Genomic DNA, 21,721 nt, shown 5'->3' with positions numbered 1-21,721 from the left:
CCGCCGCCTGCGCTCTGGGCGGGCGGCCGGGCGGGAGCCGGGAACTTCCTTTCCCGGGGCGTCCCCTCCTCGCAGGGGCGCGCGGAGCCCGGCCGCCCCCTGCTGGCCCTGGGCGGTTCGAGGTGGGCCTGAAAAAGTGCGGAGGCCACGGAGCCGGCTCGCGAACGCCGGGGTCCCGGCGCGCAGGCGCGGGGGTAGTGGTCCGGGGGCGCGGCTCTGGCCGGGGGTTAAACCTCCTTCCAGCCTCTGCCCCCAGAGGGTTTAACACCTGGAGTTCCCGCCTGCGATTTCTCTCTTGCGGCCCCTTGGGAAAGGGAATGGCAGATTGACTCTGAACTTGGCAAAGGACTTACAACGCTTTAGTATTTAAATGAAGGAGTGGGTCTGAAGAAGACCAAGGATCTGTAAAACAATCTTATTTAAGCCTTCAGCTACCAGAGGCTGTGACATAAACCCCAGGAATTGATTGAGAAGTAATAGGTAGTTTTGAGGGCTTTTATTTAAAGAACAAAGATAGGAAGCTTTGCCTTGCTGTGTTTATAAAAGCGAGGGAAGCCCCCCACCCGTAATATTTAGAAACACCTGGAGCCGACAATGCTCTGGCAGCGTCCTGAAATAAACTAAAGAAGCTGTTCACTCTGCTATAATCTGACATCTTTGAAAAATGTTTTTCAGAGGTGGAGGCGTCTTAAAATTTAGACATCAAGGTGGGAGTAAAACCTTTACTAAAATAGCTATTGAAAAAAGCATGGATATGTCTTTAAACAAGTTTTATGGCCTGCCAGCATATGGCTTGTATGTTCACCCAACTAGAGAGTCCTTTCAATATGTCTCCAGCTTGAGGAAAGAGGAAATCCTCTATTTATTGCCATAAGTGCAGCATATTGTTCCATACATACATATCGCCATAGATTTTTACAGGTTCCTCCTTCTCTAACTCTCTTAGGTTCCCACTGACATTAGAAATAGAATTGTGGTGCTAAAACTCATAGGCGGCAAATGGCTTAAAGTTAAAAATGGTCACAGCTAAAAGCAGGAAAATGGCTCGAATCCAGTGCTTCTCAAACTTGAGTGTTAAGAGTTTGTTAAGACAAATGGCTATGCCTACCCCCAGAGGGGTTCTGGTCCCCCAGAACTGGGGTGCAGTCAGCTAATTTGCATTCAAACAAGTTCCCGGGTGATGCTGACGCCTTAAGTGTAGGAGCACAGTGGTTTAGATCAGTGCATGCCTCTCAAACTTAAAAGTGCATATGAATCATCTAGGATCTTAGGAAAGCTGATTCTGATTGAGTACATGTGGGGTGGGGGCCGAGATTCAGAATTTCAAATAAGTTCCCAGGTGATGTGAATGGTTTGAGTGGACCACACTTTGGTTAGCAGGATTTAGATGAGAATTTAGTCGTTAGCACATTTGCTCTGCATTCCTGAAGTTATAGACTACATGTAATCCCCAACATTTGTATGTTGAAATCCTAACCCCCAAAATAATGATGTTAGGAGGTGGACCGAAGGTGATTTGGTCATGCAGGTAGAGCTCTCATGAATGAGATCAGTGCCCTTATGAAAGGGGCTTCAGAAAGCTCTCTCCCCTTCCACCCAGTGAGGACACAGAAAGAAAACACAGGCCTGTAACCCAGGAAGTGGATTTCACCGGAAACTGAATCTGCTGACACCTTGAACTTGGACTTCTCAGATTCCAGAACTGTGAGAAATGTTTGTTGTTTAAGCCACTCACTCTAGGTTAATGTTGCAGTATTTATGATAGTAATTTGTTGTATCAGCCCAGACTAAGACATCTAGGGAGCTGGCTAGTGAGCTTACTCAGACATTCTGGCTTAATCTTTCAGAAGGAGAGCCCAGGAAGCTATATTTAAAAACAAACAAACAAAAAAAAAATGAGATGAGCATGGCATGCACTTGACTTGCAGAACTACTGACTTAAAAATAATACCAGGTAATGTAAATAAGTGCCGAATAACATCCGCTCATGCAACCCCAAACTGGAAAAGGCTGAGAGTTGGGTTGGGCAAATGGAGAAGTCTTCAGAATCCTGGGCTGGTATTTCAGTGTGGAAGCAAGTGTTTTTCATCTATCAAATGAAAAGAAAATAATACGAGTAATCTGAGACTTGTGACTGAATAAATGACTCTTTAACATTTCCATTTGCTACACAGAGGAATGGCCTGCTTGGAAAATCCCCCAGTGATGCTTTCACACGTTCATCGTACCTTTCATACTTACTACGCTCTTTATCTGGAATATGTTCCAAACCATTACCTCATCCAAGACTCTCCCAGGTAAACTCCTCCTCATCATTCAAATGCTGGGTCAGCGGATTACCTGCTCTTTTCACTCCGAATTTCCCTGGCAGATTTACACATTCCTTTATTTAGAAATGCTTTTTATATAGAAAGCTTATGATCGTGCCAAGAAATGTTCTAGACACTCCAAGTACAACAGTGAGTAGAATGGACAAGATTCTTACTCTCAAGGACTTTATATTGTAGTGGAAGCTAGGTAGAATATTAAAAAGCAATCAAATGAGATAATTTCAGATAGATGCAGATTTTACAAAGAAAACTAGAGAAAAATGCCATGTAGTGAGTGATCATTGAATGAAGAATCAAAGCTACACTAATCAGCAGGACTGTTCTGAAGGAAATATTGAAAGTAGATATCAAGTGCCATTTGTTTCCCCCACACAAATAACCAACTGATGCAGAAATATTCACCTCCTTGGTCTTAATTCAAGTGCTCCTATGAGAATGGGTCTCTTCTGGGTTCCCGGGTGGCTCAGTGGGTTAAGCATCTGACTCTTGGTTTGGGTTCAGCTCATGATCTCACAGTTTGTGAGTTCTAGCCCCACGAGTGGCTCTGTGCTGACATCACGGAGCCTGCTTGGGATCCTCTCTCTTCCTCTCACTCTCTGCCCTTCCTCTGCCCTCTCTCTCTCAAAATAAACAAATAAACATTAAAAAGAAAAGAAAGAAAAGGTCTGTTTTCACTCTCTCCTTCCATCAGTCTATGTGTCTATACTTGGACCCATTCTTATGTGTGTTAACTACTATAGCTTTATTATAAATCTTTTTAGGCAAGTCAAATCCTCTCATTTTGTAATTCTTTTTCAAGTTTGCTATAGCCATTCTTGTTCCTTTACATTTCCAGATAAATCTTAGCATTGATGTCTCAGTTTTCACAAACACACCTGCTGAGACTTTTATTGGAATTACATTGAATTCATAGATTAATTTGAGAAGAATTGAAAATACTCAGTCTTCAAAAATATTGATGTGGTATATCTAGCATTAATGTATGTCTTAATATCTTACAATAATATGTCAAGTTCTTGAATTGTTTATAGTTGGTTTATAACAATGAAAATAAAACATTTGTGGAGAATGAATTTAGCTTCAATGACTATGATAATTCTAAAAATTAACTTACAGAGTTGGCATTTTTTTTAAATTTTTTTTTAATGTTTTTATTTATTTTTGCGACAGAGAGAGACAGAGCATGAGCAGGGGAGGGACAGAGAGAGAGGGAGACACAGAATCGGAAGCAGGCTCCAGGCTCTGAGCTGTCAGCACAGAGCCCGATGTGGGGCTTGAACCCACAGACTGTGAGATCATGACCTGAGCCGAAGTCGGATGTTTAACCGACTGAGCCACCCAGGTGCCCCACAGAGTTGGCATTTTTTTAATGTATAGAAACATATTGTTTTTTTCTGACTTTCCAACTCTTATATATTTTATTCCTTTTTCATATTTCAATTCACAGGCTAGGGCTTTCAATATGATTTTGAATAAAAATGGAGATAGTAGGCAACCCAGTTTTTGAGAGAAAGTTTTCAGCATATCCCCATTAATTTAGTTTAATGGGCTTTTTGTTTTAGAATAGTATTAGATTTACAAAAAAGTTCAAAGATAGTACAGAGAGTTCCTATATACCTCATATCTGGTTTCCCTTGTTGCAAATATATTAGTTATGGTACGCTTGTCACAATTAATGAACCAACATTTATACAACTAATAAAGTCCCTGCTTTATTCAGATGTCCTAGTTTTGACCTAATGCCCATTTTCTGTTCTGGGATCCCAGCCAGGGTACCACATTGCACGTAGCCTTCTTCAGCTTTGACAGTTTCTCAGACTTTCCATGTTTCTAATGGCCTCGATTGACAATTTTGAGGAGTCCTGGCTAGGTATTTTGTCGACTGTGCCTCAGTTGGGCTTCTCTGACATGTTCCTCATGATAACAGTTATGGGTCTGGGGAGGAAGACCACAGAGAAGTGCCACTCTCATGTCACGTCAAGGGTATATACAATCAACGTGTCAACGCTGTCGATGTTGATCTAGACCACTTGGCTGAGGTAACATGTCAAATTTCTCCACTCTAAGGCTGTTTGTTCCCCACCCCCTCCCTTTCCATAATGTTCTTTTTGGAATGAAATCACTGTGAACAGCCAGCACTTAGGGAGTGGGGAGTTCCGTGCCACAGCCTTTAGGGTACAATCGCTACATAAATCCTTTGGAATTCTTCTACATGGTAGATTTGTCTCTTCTCTCTCATTTATTGATTCAGTCATTTCTTTTTTTTTTTTTTTAACGTTTATTTATTTTTGAGACGGAGACAGAGCGCGAGTGGGAGAGGAGCATAGAGAGAGGGAGACAGAATCTGAAACAGGTTCTGGGCTCTGAGCTGTCAGCACAAAGCCCGATGCTGGGCTCGAACCCACAAACCATGAGATCATGACCTGAGCCGAAGTCAGATGCTCAACCAACTGAGCCGCCCAGGTGCCCTTATTCAATTATTTCTTTTATCAGTTTATCTGGATTGGTGTTAGGATAATTCTGAATTTATAGGGAGGGATAGGAAGTGTTCCTTCTGCTGCTATTTTCTGTAAAAGATTGGGAAGACCTTGCATTATTTTTTCTTTAAACATTTAGTGGAATTCACCAGTGAAATTACATAGGTCTGGTGCTCTATTTTTTGGAAGTTTATGAACTATTGATTCAATTTCTTTAATAGATAGACATATATTCAGGTTATCCAATTATCCCTGTGAGGGTTGGTATAAGGAAATGGTTCATTTCATTTAAGCTATCAAATTTGTAGCCATAAAGTTGTTTAAAATATTCTTTTCTTATTCTTTTCACGGGCTCTGTAGTGATAGTGATGACTCTTTTTTCATTTTGCATATTAGCCATTTGTCTACTTTTTCCTTGGTTAATGAGGCTCTATGTATGGATTTTGTTGTTTGTTCGTTTTAAGAAAACAACTTGGTTTTATTAACTTTTCTCCTTTGATTTCATTGTTTTCCACTATAATTTTTATTATTAAATTTTTCTATTTACCTTAGGCTTCATTTACTTTACCTAGCTTGCTGAGGTAGAAGATTAGGTTTTATTTTTTTTTATTATTATTTTTTTATTTTTTTAATATATGAAATTTATTGTCAAATTGGTTTCCATACAACACCCAGTGCTCACCCCAAAAGGTGCCCTCCTCAATACCCATCACCCACCCTCCCCTCCCTCCCACCCCCCCATCAACCCTCAGTTTGTTCTCAGTCTTTAAGAGTCTCTTATGCTTTGGCTCTCTCCCACTCTAACCTCTTTTTTTTTTTTTTCCCTTGCCCTCCCCCATGGGTTTCTGTTAAGTTTCTCAGGATCCACATCAGAGTGAACACATATGGTATCTGTCTTTCTCTGTATGACTTATTTCACTTAGCATAACACTCTCCAGTTCCATCCACGTTGCTACAAAGGGCCATATTTCATTCTTTCTCATTGCCATGTAGTATTCCCTTGTGTATATAAACCACAATTTCTTTATCCATTCATCAGTTGATGGACATTTAGGCTCTTTCCATAATTTGGCTATTGTTGAGAGTGTTACTATAAACATTGGGGTACAAGTGCCCCTATGCATCAGTACTCCTGTATCCCTTGGGTAAATTCCTAGCAGTGCTACTGCTGGGTCATAGGGTAGGTCTATTTTTAATTTTTTGAGGAACCTCCACACTGTTTTCCAGAGCAGCTGCACCCAGTTTGCATTTCCACCAACAGTGCAAGAGGGTTCCCGTTTCTCCACATCCTCTCCGGCATCTATAGTCTCCTGATTTGTTCATTTTGGCCACTCTGACTGGCGTGAGGTGATATCTGAGTGTGGTTTTGATATGTATTTCCCTGATGAGGAGCGACGTTGAGCATCTTTTCATGTGCCTGTTGGCCATCCAGATGTCTTCTCTAGAGAAGTGTCTCTTCATGTTTTCTTCCCATTTTTATTCTGCCCATTTCTTCACTGGATTATTTGTTTTTCAGGTGTGGAGTTTGGTGAGCTCTTTATAGATTTTGGATACTAGCACTTTGTCCGATATGTCATTTGCAAATATCTTTTCCCATTCCGTTGGCTGCCTTTTAGTTTTGTTGATTGTTTCCTTTGCTGTGCAGAAGCTTTTTAAGAAGATTAGGTTTTAGAACTTCTTCTTTTCAAACATGAATTTAGTGCTATACATTTACTTCTAAGCCCGCCTTTCATTGCATTCCATAGTTTGATAAACTGGAGTTTCTTTAATTTAGTTCAAAGTAAATTTTAAGTTTATCTTGATACTGCTTTGACCCATGTATTATTAGAAATTATGTTAATTTCCAAATATTTTGGGATTTCCCAGCTATCTTTGTGTTACTGGTTTCTAGTTTAATCCTACTGTAGTCCGAGGACGTAACTGAGTGATTTCTATTCAATATGGCAGCCACTGGCCACATGTAGCAACTTAAATTTCAATTAATTAAAGTTAAAGTTTGAAAGTATTCCCTCAGTCACTAGCTATACTTCCAGGGCTCAACAGCCACGTGTGTTTAATGGCTATGGTAACGGTTTGACGTAGATAAAGATCATTTCTATCACTGCAGCAATTCCCCCCCTTTTACAGAGATAAAGTTAACATATAACATGTGTGGCATCTGAGCCTCCAGTTAAAACAAAAATAGGCAAAAAAAAACCCCATATAACATTGTGTAGGTTTAAGATATATGACGTGCTGAGCTGATAAACTTATATATTGAAAAAGGATTACTTCTGTAGCATTAGGAAACATCTCCATCACTTCACATAATTACCATTTCTTTTCCTGTGGTGAGAACATTTAGGATTTACTCTCTTAGCAACTTGCAAGTATATAATACAGAATTGTTAATGATAGTCATCATGCAGTGCATTAGATCCCCAGGACTTATTCTTCTTATAGCTGGGAGTTTATACCTTTTGAGTTTATACCTTTATACTCCCTCATAACTACTATTCTACTCTGTTTCTAGGAGTTTGGCTTTTTTAGAATTCACATATAAACGATACCAAGCAGTATTTGTCTTTTCCTGCCTGACTTATTTCACTTAACATAATGCCCCCAAGATCCAACCATATTGTCGCAAATGGCAAGATTTCCTTCTTTCTCATGGCTGAATGTGTGTGTATGTGTGTGTGTGTGTGCGTGTGACATTATCTTTATCCAATCATCCATTGATGGACACTTAGATTATGTCCTCATTTTGGCTCTTCTGAATAATACTACAATAAATGTAGGTATTTCTTTTCATTTCCTTTAGAAATATTCCCTGAAACGGAATTGCTAGATCATATGGTAGTTCTATTTCAGGCAATACCATTATAGAACATGACAAAAGAGGATATCTTTATGATTTCAGGATAAGTTAGGATTTTTTAAACAATAACAAAACTGACAGTTATAAAGGAAATTATGCTAAGTTAAACTACATAACATTTAAATTTTTCTCTTAAATAAGCCAGTAAGAGAGTAAAACGTAAGTTAACAGAGTAGGGAAATATATTTACTACACAATAAAAACAAAAAACTCAAATTGGAAATATGTAAATAATTTATAAAACTCATTAAGAACATACATATGACAAAATAGAAGAATGGGAGAACAAGACTTGTAAAGATACTTCATAAAAACAGGCTCCAAATAGGGGTGCCTGGGTGGCTCGATTGGGTGAGTTTCTCACTCTTGATTTCTGCTCAGGTCATGATCTCACAGTTTGTGAGATTGAGCCCTGCATCTGGCTCTGTGCTGATAGCGAGGGGCCTGCTTGGGATTCTTGCTCTCCCTCTCTCTGCCTCTCCCCTTCCCCTGCCCCTTCATGTGCTGCTCATACTTTCTTTCTCTTTCAAAATAAATAAACAAAAACAAACAAAGAGGATCCAAATAGCCAACAAACATATGCAAATGTGATCAGTCTCATCAGTCAGCAGGGAAGTGATCATTTAGACCACAAATCAATCTTTTCACACTTCATAGATTGGCTAAAATTAAAAAGTGTCGGGGCACCTGGGTGGCTCAGTCAGTTAAGCATCCAACTTCAACTCAGGTCATGATCTCATGGTTCATGGGTTCAAGCCCCGCATCAGGCTCTTTGCTGACAGCTTGGAGCCTGGAGCCTGCTTCCGATTCTGTGTCTTCCTCTCTCTGCTCCTCCCCTGCTTGTTCTCTCTCTCTCCCTCTCTCTCTCTCTGTCTCTCTCTGTCTCTCTCAAAAATAAATAAACATTTAAAAAAAAGCGCTGATAATACCAATTGTTGGCAAAACTATAGAGGCCCCAGAGCTTACATGTATTGCAGTTAGGAGTGAAAACTTGTACAACTATATGGAGAAGTTTTTTGCTTGTTTTTTTTTTTAAGTCCATTTATTTATTTTTGAGAGAGAGAGAGAAAGAAAGCAGGGCAGAGAGAGAGAGAGAGAGAGAGAGAGAGAAAGAGAAAGAGAAAGAGAAAGGGAAAGAGAGAGGGGATCCCCAGCAAACTCCACCTTGTGAGTGCACAGTGCAATTCAGGGCTCAAACTCAGGGACCAGGAGATCATGACCTAAGCCCAAATCAAAAGTCACTGAACCGACTGAACCATCCAGGCACCTCCATATGGAGAACTTTCATCTGCTGAAGTAAAGGTACACATTTCTACTGCTAGGTATGCACTTGTGTGCACTGAAAAAACATGCAATAAGTTTTCTGATATCATCCTATGTTAAGCAACAACAGATTAGAGAAATACATTTTTGTGTAGTTATGCAATGAACGATGCAGCAGCAGTGAAAATGATCACCTATCAATCTGTTCTGCAGCATGGACTGACCTCACAGACAGGTTGAGGAAAGGAAACCAGACTCAATCTAGTTTGTGTGGTCTGGTTCCACTTCTATAAAATAGTAAGACTAAACAATAAGATTAGCATTCAGGATAGTGTTTATTATTTGGCGAAAAGAAAGGGTGGAGTATTTAGAAGGAACATTCTAGGTTTTGGCAGTGTTTGATTTTTTAAAATCTAGAATCTAAATCCTAGATGATAGTTGTGGTGGAATTGTTTAGTGATAATTCATCCAATTCTACACTTTTCACTTGTGTAATTTTTTCTTTGTAAATCAAAACACTGATGAAAGTTTATTTAAAAAAATTAATGTGTTTTTTTAAAGAAGCTTATATACGAATGACCAAATGGGATATATGAAAAGCTTCTAAATCAAGAAATAATAGCAGTGAAAAAAATACAAAATAAAATAACAAGATAATATTTCACAATCATCACATTGGTCAAAACTATTATAGTGTGACAAAGTTAAATGCTGGTAGTAATGTGAAGAAATGATCCTTCTCCTAACTGATGATGAGAATGTAAAAATCCTAGAATATTTGTAGAACATTTTGGCAATATCTGGTAAAGTTCTATGTGTACTCACTAGATGTATCAGAAGAGTTCTCTGAAGAAACAGACTCAGTAGGATGTGCATGTGTTATAGGGGCCCACAGCAGGCTGCCCCAAGATGGGTCGCTTTGGCATGAAGATGATTTTGAGTTAAGAAGCAATCAAAACCCAGGAGTTTCAGGAAAAATTCTTTGCCTTTCCCACAATAGCCTAAAAAGAATTTAGATAGAGGACCTGCTCCAAAAAGAGCACTATCACCATAGATAACTACATTATCCTATGAACTAGGTATGGTAGACAGGGAGGGACCTAGCAAGGTCGGTTTTGTTCAAGTTCTGTCTGTCCCATTGTTTCTGAGGGACCCAGCGAACATTTGTTTAACAAGCATTTATTTTTTCATCTTCCTGTGAGTTGCATTCCTTCCCTTTGAAGTTCCATACCCCTGCCCCACTCTCCTTCATTCAGAATGACATATATATCTCATTTTGCCTGACTGTCTTTGACGGTCTTTGGAATTTCCAGATCTTCGTGGATTCCCCATACATATAAGAGCAAACTTGATTTTCTAATGTCTCATGTCAATTTGATTCTTAGTCTGGCTAGAAGGAACCTGAAGGGGACAGGAAATGTTTGCTTTCTGACAGTGTTTACATAAATATAAAGACACACATATCTCTAATCTCTAATTTGTAGATCTAAAGAGGAATTCCTTTATTTTAAAGAGATGTCTTATACAATGATTATAAACACTAGCAAGTCAGAAATATGCAGGGTAGGCTAGCAGGATAGAGACCAGGAAAGAATTAAGGGTTGCTGCTCAACTCTGAAGGCCAGCTGCTGATGGTAAGTAGGGCTCTTTCTTAAGGTTTTCAACTGCTTGGATGAGGCTCAACTACCTTATGGAGAGTAATCTGCTTTACTCAAAGTCTACTGATTTCAATGTCCATCTCATCCAAAAAAATACCTTCACAGCAGCATCCGGATATCCGGGTATCGTATCCTAGACGAGCTGACTCATAAAATTAGCCATCACACCTATAGGGTGCCTGGTGGATCAGTCAGTTGGGCATCTGACTCTTGATCTCAGGATCTTGAGTTCAAGTCCCGTGTTGGGCTCTGCGCTGGGTGTGAAGCCTACCTACCTACCTAAGTACATACATACATACATAAAAAATTAACCTATCACACCTAATAACCCAACATCAGTGCTAAAAACATAAAACAAAACCCAATCTTTTACAAATATTCACAAGGAGTCATGGGCAAAAATATTGCATCATTCAGTGTAATCGGGAAAGGCAGGAACAAAAAGAATGAGTAAATAAGCTATGATTTATTAATTTTTTGTAACATTTTTAAAGTTTATTTATTTTGAAAGAGAGAGAGGAAGCGAGAGAGGGAGAGAGTGAATCCCAAGCAGGCTCTGCACTGACAGCAGGGCTCCAACTCAGGAACCATGAGATCATGACCTGAGCTAAAACCAAGAGTTGGGTGATCAACACACTGAGCCACTCAGGCACCCCAGCTATGATTTATTTAGATAGTGGGATAACATACAGGAGATAAAGGTAAGCGAAATACTACATGGATATGTAGAGATAGCTTAAAAATACAAGGTTGAGTGAAAAAACTAGGTTTCAAAATTATTTTTATGGGTACGGAGAACAATTTGCAGTTGCCTTTGGTTTCCCTCTTACTTTGTGAGCTTCTTTTCCTTCCTCTCACCTCCCCTTTCTCCTCCCAGTGTTTCCTTTACTTCCCAAATAAGCTACTTACATTTGAAACATTATCTTTGAGCCAGCTTCTGAGGAAATCCAAACAAAGGCATGCAGTACATATAATTCAAACATGCAGTAAAAAAATACTGTATGCGTACAAAGGTACTTTATGGAAACTTCAATCCTTCAAAGGGATCTTGTGGTTTACTATAAAAGTAATGTCTCATTTCACTTTTTCTGCCTTATGTTTCTGCTTTATGTCCTCCAAGCTCTCAAAAAGACCTATAAAATCTCTAGTAAGATTGTCAAGTATGTTAGGTAAACTATTAGGCTGTTGGCTGTATTATTTTCCATGAAGATATTCCTCCTAAAGCCTTTCATTGTCTTTCTCTAATTGGGACTGAAATCTTGGGCTGGCTGCACAGCTGTTGTTCTAGAACTTTCTCTTGCCATAATTCTGAATTTTTTTCTTCTAATATGTTGGAGCTCTCACTTCTTTGATCTCAAGTCTACCTCATCTTATTCTCATATTCTTTAATAACTTTCTGGAAAAAAGCTTTTGAAAGTAAATAATTTTGAGTGCTTACATGACTGAAAATACTATTACTTTACCCTCATATTTGATTTAATGTTTGAATAGTTCCATGATTCTAGCTTAGAATCTTTACCTTCTCAATTTTAATTTCAAAAGCATTTGTTTATTGAGTTTTTGCTTTCAGTATTACCTTATTAAGACCAATTCCATTGTGGTTGACTGTTTTTCATATGTAGCCTATTTATTTTGTCTGGAAGTTTTAATCCTTCTCTTTATCCATGATATTCTGAAATTTCATCAGATCTTCCTTGGTGTAGATCTGTTTGTATTCATTGGGCTCTTTTATTTTATTTTTTAAAAAAATTTAAATGTTTATTATTTATTTTTGAGAGAGACAGAGACAGAGTGCAAATGGGGGAGGGGCAGAGAGAGGGAGCACAGAATCTAATGCAGATTCCAGGCTCTCAGCTGTCAGAGCAGAGCCTGATGCAGAGCTTGAACTCACAAACCGTGAGATCATGACCTGAGCCCAAGTCCCACGCTTAACCGATTGAGCCAACCAGGCGTCCCCATTGGGCTCTTTGAATATAGAAATTTATGTCATTCAATCCTGGGAATTTTTCATGTATTGTTTCTTTCCTATGTTCTCCCCTAAAATGTTTTTGGTTCTCTCTTTGTGAAATATCTATTATCTGGCTGTTTAAACTCTTGGATTGAGTCCTGTTTGTTTGTTTTGACTTTTATATTTTTGTCTTATATTATTTTAGTTATTACTGCAATAATGCTGTGTAATAAAATTCTCTAGAGCTCAGTGTCACAAAAAAGCATTTATTTGTTTGTTTGTTTGTTTATTGCTCACTGGTCTCTAGTTGACTGGGGCTCTGCAAGGTTTGGCTAGAGTCACTTGGGCTTGGCAGATCAGGGTTATTTGCCATGTGTATTTCTCATCTTCCTTGGACCAGTGCTTCTCAACAGGCAGATGTTCAAGAAGCCAAATAGAAACTCATGTGCCACTTAAGACTTTCGTTTAGAAACAGCACACTGTCACTTCTACGTACATCTTTCGGCCTTGTGGTTCTAACTCAACATCAATAGAGTGGGAGAATATCCTCTACTCTGTGGGGGAAAGGAGGAGATATTTTCTGAAAAATAATCCAGCTTCTCACACTTATATTTCATTTTTTAGTGAGGTTATTCTTCCTCAATGATTTCCTATTGATTTTTTTGCAATTATATATGTTACCTCCAAGAATTCTTCTGGTTCTTTATTCTTTTTTTCTAATAGCACCATTTTTTTTCTAATAGCACCATTTTATTTTAAACAAAAAAAAATATTTTCTCATACCTGCCTGAAAAATTGATCTTTTTTTCTCTATTTTTCTCCCAAATTTTTTCTAAATAGCACCATTTTTTTCTAATAGCACCATTTTTTTTCTAATAGCACCATTTTATTTTAAACAAAAAAATATTTTCTCATACCTGCCTGAAAAATTGATCTTTTTTTTTCTCTATTTTTCTCCCAAATTTTTTCTAAATTTTCTACATTTCTCTTGGAGTGTTTTTAATCTTTATTATGTCTCTGGCTTACATATTGGAGGCTATATTTCAATGTCTCCTGATATTTCATTGATTCAAGAGTGAGACACCATCATTAGTGGAATTCTTTGAGCATGAATAGGGATTATTGACTGGTGAGTTTCACCATTGGATGATTGGATGGGAGACCCAGCTACTACTTTGTTGACCCTCTCCAACTCAGCGTCTGCAGTGCTTTTCTCTTTGGTTGCTCACATTTTCCAGAAAATAATTTCTCAGTCTCCTTTCTGAGAGCTATAAGCCTCATTGCTAGTTAGAGAGCACAGAAGTCTCCATGTTCAGCCTGCAGATGTTCACCCACCCACCTCGTCACTTTGCCCTTCATTACACCATGCTTGGTATCCCCTTCCATGTAATTCCTCCTGATAGCAAACCCTATGGATTCTATAGGCAGGTGAATGGTAACATGTTGTACAGACTTGCAGAGAGGATCTCATCAAGTAACTGAACTTTGAGGTGATATTAAACTAACTTTAAACTGCTCAGAGTTTACCTCATTGCCCTCAAAAGAATCTTTACCTGCAGGCTCCTAAGTCTTTCCAGGTCTACCTTCTACATTGCATAGTTTCTCATAAGCATCTCTCTTACAAGTGCCTAGATTTCTGCATTCTCAGCTCTGCTATGTCAATTACCACTTCTGGTATGCTTTCCATTTTCAAAATATTTGTAGCCATTTCTCATTTCCTCTTGTCTCCTTTTTCAGTCTATTTGATTTGGGTTTTTTTAACTTTTTTTTTTTTTTAATGTTTGTTTACCTTTGAGACAGGGAGACAGAGTGTGAGTAGGAGAGGGGCAGAGAGATAGAGGGAGATGCAGAATCCAAAGCAGGCTCTAGACTCTGAGCTGTCATCACAGAGCCTGACACAGGGCTCAAACTAAGGAACCATGAGATCATGACCTGAGCCAAAGTCACATGCTTAACTGACTGAGCCACCCAGGCACCACTTAGCTTTTAAATTCATCTGTTGTCATGTTACTGGACTTTTAGGAGCAAATGGAGGTAAATACATGCATTCAATATGCCATGTTTAACCAGAATTCAAACTAAATTGTGTCTCAACCCTGTTTAAAAATCATGAGTGTTTCTGGGGCGCCTGGGTGGCTCAGTCGGTTGAGTGTCTGACTTCAGCTCAGGTCATGATCTCGCGGTTTGTGAGTTCAATCCCCAAGTCCGGCTGTGTGCTGACAGCTCGGAGCCTGGTGCCTGCTTCGGATTCTGTGTCTCGCTCTCTCTCTGCCCCTCTCCTGCTCACGCTCTGTCTCCCTCTGTCTCAAAAATAAAACATTTAAAAAAATCATGAGTGTTTCCACACGAAGTTCAGTTTGTAAGATGACATTTGTTGCTTCTCAACATCTCGACTTCCACTCATACTGTCTCTTTTAGTCATTGCTGAAATCCATCCTTTTTTCCTAAGATGCCATGTTCTCTTTTTTCTTGGGGCACTTACTCTGAATTCCCCTTCCCCTTCATCTCCCTTCCTTTGTCTCGTTCCTAACAGCCTTCAGCTTTCAACTTAAACCACACTTCCTCTTTTCCCTTCTCCCAGTCTAGGAAGGAAGCCCCTTATTTCCTCTGCAATAGCATCCTGTGTTACCCCACTCACTTTGGCACTGCATTATAATGTACATTTAGTACTTTGTGTCTCATTCTGCATTATAAAGTCTAATCAGGGACTTGGGCTTGGTCACTCTAAGAACATCAACATTCAATATCTATGTAGCAGGTACTCATTAAAAATTTGATGAATGAATATCGATTGAGCACTAGACTCTAATCAAAGATCTGAGCTCACATCCTAGTTTCTTCCATTGACTAACTCTGTGATCTTTGAATAGATAAAGAGCATATCTAGCACGGTTAGGTCAATTTCTGCCTCTGCCGTTTCTTATGTGACCTCAGGAGATCATCAACTCTCCAATCTCCGTTTTTGCAGCTCTAAATGGAGCTCAAATATATGCCCTGCTGTCCGCACAAAGTGATATATAGATAATATTCATAAATATGCAGTTCATTTTATCAATGCATAAAATATGCTAAAAATCAATCATGCTTTAAGTGGCTATTGAGTAGCTCGTACTGTGGTCCCTGGCAAGTCCTTTGCTATGCATGTCGAAGTGGATTTTCTGTGTGTCTTTCTGATTAAATTATCAGCCTCTCATTTTTCTTAAGTGTCTATAGTAACATGATATGATTGAGATCAAAAGCACAAAGTGCCCCATTATCAATATAATCTTAAGTAATTAAAAATGTATTAATTTTTAAAGTATCAGACAATTAAATTTCCCAATATTTTTCCATAGGTTATGTATTCCTACTTAACCATTATAATTTTAATTCCATGTTTCATTTTTATATAATTTTCAACAGTTGATGCAGAGCAGCTTGGCAAAACATAAATGAAATTCTAGCCAATTTTGACAATTCTCTTCATGGCCTTCTGTTTTCACATTGTGCAGGATAATCTAATATTCATGAGATCAAAGAGCCAAATACAATGATAACATCTTAGTTTGTAGGAGATTGTATTTTGTGTGGCAGACTTAGTGTGGAGGTCCCACTATTGTGTGGGAGCAGGATATACTTTTAACTATTTCTTCACGGAGCCAATTGACACCATCTTCCAGAAAATGTACAGTAATCAATTTTATGACTAATTCCTATATTGAATTGAAAATCCTCTTTGAATCCACCAAAGGCCATTTTTTAAAGTAAATTTATCTGCTTTTTTTATCTGCAGTACGATTTTCATGTCTAAACTAGTCATTGCAATGTTGATTTGATTGCCCGGAAACGTTAAAAGGAAATAAAAAAGAGAGAAAGAACACTTAACAAATACCTCTTTTCTCAGAGCCATTTAAGAACATCATTTGTGAAGATATATTTACAAATCTTAATGTTTCAAACAAAACCCAAATGTCTTCGTGGGATTGTCTTCATGGTTTGATGGAGATCTTGTTGGAGATAGGACATTTCAACATAGATTATGTCATATTTCTAAACTGTTGAATGTATCTGTTTTGAATATATTTTGAAATGTTCAGTTGGTGCCCCTCAAAGAATAGTAACTTCTTGTTTAGTTCATGTATGTAACACTCTGAGGAAATTGTGTGCAGATACTAGTTCAGAGTCACTACAGACAATGTAAATGTACTTTATTTGAACACTTGCTCTGTAGTAAATATTATTTTGACTCCTATACATCTATCAACACCTTTAACTGAACATCTCCATAATATGGGTACTTTTACTATTCGTATTTTACAGATGAAGGAATGGGCCTCAGATGTCACAGATAAGAGGTGGTAGGTCCCAGACACAAAGCCGGACAACTGGTTCCAGAGTCCATACTCTTCACTCTGCATTGCTGCCTATTCCAGAACTCAGCAGTTAGTAGCTTCAAGAGCAAGTAGACTATTCGCTATCATCCAGGTATAATAATTTGTCGATTGGAACTGTTTGGCCTCAAGAGGGCAAGCTTTGCAAATTCAATCCGGCTGAATTGACAGAAAAAGTCCTGGAATTCAAGACTAATTTGCCTAGGAGCTTCCTTGAAGCAAAGGCCATGAAGTCTCAGTCAGCAATGTGTTGTCCAATGTATATGGTTATGGCATTTTGAGTCAGTTAGAATATCAAGAAGGTTTCAAGATTTGCTACATATTAATTAAATACGTGTTAGTGGTTGAAGGATGATCTATCAACAAAACGACTTAGTCAAAATTTCCAGACTCTGGCCCTTTGAAAACAAAACCGTGAGGCCAGACCCAGCATAGTTGTCATAATTACATAGAGATACTCTGAAAAGCAAGATACTGGGTCAATCATTTCCTTTTCCCATCTCCCACCAATTCTACATTAACGTATTTATTGATTCCATCTTAGGAATTGTTCGGGTTAAATATGAAATGTCAATGCAACCAATACTGTTTTTACTTTCATTAGTGTGGTGGTCAAGTAAGTCTAAGTTAAACTTCATTAACAAAAACCCTCAAACTGCCGTGTCTTAACCTAGAACACGTTTATTTTTTGCTCATGTGGAATCCTATGTGGATCTGGGCGAGGCTCTAGGCAGCTGCCCACCACATGATGATTGGGATCCATGCTGCTTCCATGTGGTGGTGTCATCGCCATATAAACTTCTGCATCTGAAATCGCTACACCAGAGCAAGAGAAGACTGAACAGTCTTGCACCAGCTATTAAACGCTTAACCCTGAAGTGACACACGTATCTTCTGTTTACGGGGCATTGGTGAGTGCTAGTCATGAAAGCCTGTCTACATCCACAGGGTTAGAAAAGTAGAAGTCTACCATATGGCTGGAAGGAGAAGACACCAGAAATTTCTCCCATATGTTAGATTACTGTTTCTAGATTACACAGAGAATAAGCAAACACATTTATATTGTGAAAGACAAGGAGTTATTTCAATAGTTATAAGTGCATTATATAATGATCCCTATTGAAGTATAAAACGCTAAAACTGAGACAATTGTCTAGTGGCAAATATATTACGGGAAGTGTTTTGCCCATTATATGTGCTTAAGCTTGGACCAGTGTTGAACCTTGGTTTATTGACAATTTGAGGTGGAGAATTCTTTGTTGTAGGGGGCTTTTAGCATTCCTGGTCATTATCCACAAGATGCCAGTAACCAAGACCCCTCACCACCCAGATGTGATGACCGGATATATCTCCAGACATTGCCAAATGTCCTCCAGAGGGCAAAATCACTCAAGGTTGAGAACCACTGGTTTGAAACACCCTCCCTCTAATTGTCGACCCCAAACCTTTGAGTTAACACAGTAACTTATGCTATGCGTATATACTTTGCAATCTATAAAACACATTACGTGGCTTCATCTCCATTCATACGATAATTAGAAGAGAATGGTATTGTTATATTTAACACAAGGAAACAAGTTGGAAAAGGTGAAATGCTCTGTCCATTTCAGGTGAGTAAATGGCAGGGAGACAACTCATTCTAAAACCTCTCACTCTGGACTCATAAATAGTCATAAGTCTATTGAATACCTTCTGTACGACAGGCACTGTTGTAGCTATAGAGGATACATACATAAAAGGTCCAGTTCCTGCTCTCAGGAGACTCCGAGTCTAGTGGATGAAAGAGGCGAATTAACGTAAAATTACATTGGCGGTAATTAAGTGCTGATAGAAAGGTTTCCAGCGGTTCAGAGGGAGGCACTTCACCCGCAGGAGTCTCAGGCAAGCAGTGGAGATACTGCAGAAGAAAGGAAGGAATGATAGGACGCAAGGGAACAACGAGAATGTTGAATTCCATTTCTGACTCACTGCAGGGAAAAGGAGCTGAAATAGACAGCACTCCTAAGCAGATCAAAAAGAAAGGAAAGCATGATAGTCTGAGCTGTGAAAGGGAAGAATTGTGAAAAAATGCTAATCCCCAAACCTGCAGGCAGGTGTTGTCTGAACAGTTGCCAGAGACACTAACACCCAGCACATCACAGCTGTTCTGTTTGTTGATTCAAATGAATCCCATTGAGCATTACAGAAAAGCATTAAAAATTAAAAAAAAAAAAAGCTCAAACTCTATATCTTTGAAGTATAAGAAAAGTAAATGAGCAAGAATAGGTTAAAAGAAGGGATCTCGCGTATAGATGACAGACACTATAATTTCTAGAAAGTGTGACCTGCTGGAAGCTCAGCGGACAGTTCATTTACCCAAGGGTTGAACTGCGGTCACTTGGAACAAACTCGTCTTGCCTTTCGTGTTGACTATGTCCTGATATTTAAATATTTCACTCAGTTTGCAGCTTGAGAAAGATTTCAAAACTGTGGCGATTCATTAGCTAAGGGTGACTATCTGTCAATGCGTAATTTAACAATGTGGTCAATTACATGACGGCACACTACCTCAAGTGTACCAGACGGGCCGTGCACTTTAAACTCTCACTTGGGATCCTGGGGATTGTTATTGAGTAAAACGTGTTTTAGGTTCCTTGTTTGAAAACCAGAGAGGGTGCAAGGCTATTTTCCCACACAGGAGCATCTAGGTCCTCCGTGCTCTTTTTAGTATGAATCCGTTCACTTCTCTCTTACCCTTTACCCATATTGCTGTGTTCCTTAGGTCACCTGCCTTCACAACTAGCAAAGAGTGACTCATTCCTTCTCCTGTGCCACTATTATCTCACCATGTCAGGCTCACTTTACCCTCTGGGCAGGTCCTGCCTGCCTCTTGTTTGAAATCCCACCTCTTTTCCTGATCTTGGGCATTAAAATTAGTCCTCACTTTCTGCATTTGGCTCTTTCTGCATGGGTCACTGTTGGCAGCTCTAAGCAGGACCTTGTGTTGGTGGAGGGCAAGAATTCCTCACTCAGACTCACCCCCACCCAATCTCCCCGGGTGCTCCCTGCAAGGAAAAACTGACAGTGGGAGGGACAGCTTCTGTAAACTCGCTTTGATAAAACCTTGGCAAGAGTAAAAATTGGAGAGATCTATGGGCAGGGAGTAGTGTAAAGAGAGGTGGAGCATCATGGGAAAGAGCTCAGGGAGGAAGTTTCAGTGTCTTTGTGACTTGGGTAGGGAGGGGTGAAGGTGTGCAGTGCAGGAGGGACAGCCTCCTCTGGGCTGAATCCCCCAGAGGTTCATCCGTGCGTGCCTGGGAAGTCACTGGAAGACAGGTTCCCGCTGCATCCAGAGAAGGGAAACCCCAGGGCTACTGAAAAGGAGTCAGCGATGAAGGAGCTACAGCTTACAGACATAGGATCCGAAAAACATGCTTTTCTAAGAAGTGCAAAGTGGGAAAAGAGCACAGGAAGTGGCATCAGGAGCAGTAAAAATAATCTAGGAAAACAAAGGGGGCTTGCTGAGCAATGGGGAGTCTGGCATAACTCTTTTAGTGTCTAAAAGGTTTATCACAGTGTCCTCATTAGGGGCAGAGCCCAGGGCAGAGATCTCAGTTCTGCCGCGTCTAGCCATGCTATCTTGGGAAATGTACTTACATTCTCTAAGCCTCTTTAAGTCATTCCCACAGAAGCTTTGTGAGCATCTAATGAAATGAAACACATGCAATTGTGTGATGCCTGGCACAGGGGAGTTTTCAGTAATTGACCAGCTCCTCCTGTCTGTCAGAATGATGGGGCGGGGGGTGCCGATGGCTGTGGGGTGAAACTGGGACAGCTTGAGTAGTAGATAAAAGCCCAGACTTTGAGTCAGACAAAACTAGATTCAAGTCTAGTTTTAGACCCAGACTAGATTCAGACCTGCCCCTTGCAAGCATGCTGTCTTGATCACTCTAGGTAACCTTTATGACCTTCAGTTTTCTCATCTTTAAATGAGGCTTAATAAAATATATTTCAAAGAGATAAGGACTAAAGTGAGGATTAGCCATAATGTATTAGACATACACACACACACACACACACACACAGTTTCTGGCATAGACTAAGTCCAATAAATTCTAGCCAATTTTATCAAGACTCCAGCAAGTATGTTGGCTTTTTGTCTTTGAGTGAGCTTTCTCAGGGTGATGATCTATGAAATAATTTATTTTCCACAAAAATTTATCATATTCTTATTATGGTCAAGGCACTAGTCTAGATGCTGAGGGAAAGGCACTTAGAAATAATAAAAAATAAGTCCTGTCTTCAAAGTGGTCACAGTCTGATGGACTGAAGAGACATATACATATTAGTAGGCAAATGGTCCATTTGCAAAGTGGGGAGGAAAGGACTGAGCAGACATAGATATATTGGCAAGAAAATGGTCCAGTTGCAAAATGGGGAGGAAGGGGTTAATTCTTATTATAAAGACCCACAAGTCCCCAGGAAGCTGATCTTGAAGAGTGATGATTTCAAAGGCAAAGAACTGGAAGAAGGATGCCTTAGGGAGTTGGAATAACTATGCAGAAAGACTAAATATGAAAATGCTTGATGTGTTTGGAGAGGAATTTGGGGGCTGTATGTGTGTTGCAGGTTGCTATAATTATAACTTGATACTTGATTTTGGTCTTTCCTTTTTTAATGATGGAGCTATTTCTTATTCAACAAGACTTCATAGTACCTTGTACAAGGTAAGCTTCAGTGAAATAAATTAAATTGAAGATGCTCTCTCATTAGATTCTAATTTTCCAAATATCCTAAGGTTTATTGCTTTTTTTTGCATGATAAGTTTATTTTGTAGAG

At 39.3% G+C, this 21,721-nt stretch overlaps 1 long non-coding RNA gene across 2 annotated transcripts; it reads left to right on the top strand.

The window, feature by feature from the left end:
• The first annotated feature begins 14 nt into the window (after positions 1 to 14).
• LOC125938988 (uncharacterized) lies at positions 15 to 19,186 on the top strand. 2 transcript variants are annotated; one of them, XR_007462879.1, is made up of 5 exons: positions 15 to 707; positions 1,601 to 1,704; positions 1,848 to 1,954; positions 2,175 to 2,297; positions 16,833 to 19,186. It is a non-coding gene; the product is annotated as an uncharacterized LOC125938988 (long non-coding RNA). The 2 variants fall into 2 exon arrangements; XR_007462878.1 differs by lacking the exon at positions 1,848 to 1,954.
• Positions 19,187 to 21,721: the final 2,535 nt, after the last annotated feature.

This window comes from Panthera uncia, assembly GCF_023721935.1.
Source record: "Panthera uncia isolate 11264 chromosome B2 unlocalized genomic scaffold, Puncia_PCG_1.0 HiC_scaffold_24, whole genome shotgun sequence".
NCBI classification, from domain to species: domain Eukaryota; kingdom Metazoa; phylum Chordata; class Mammalia; order Carnivora; family Felidae; genus Panthera; species Panthera uncia.
Note: the sequence above shows the minus strand (reverse complement) of the source record. Positions and strands in the feature narration are given on the sequence as shown.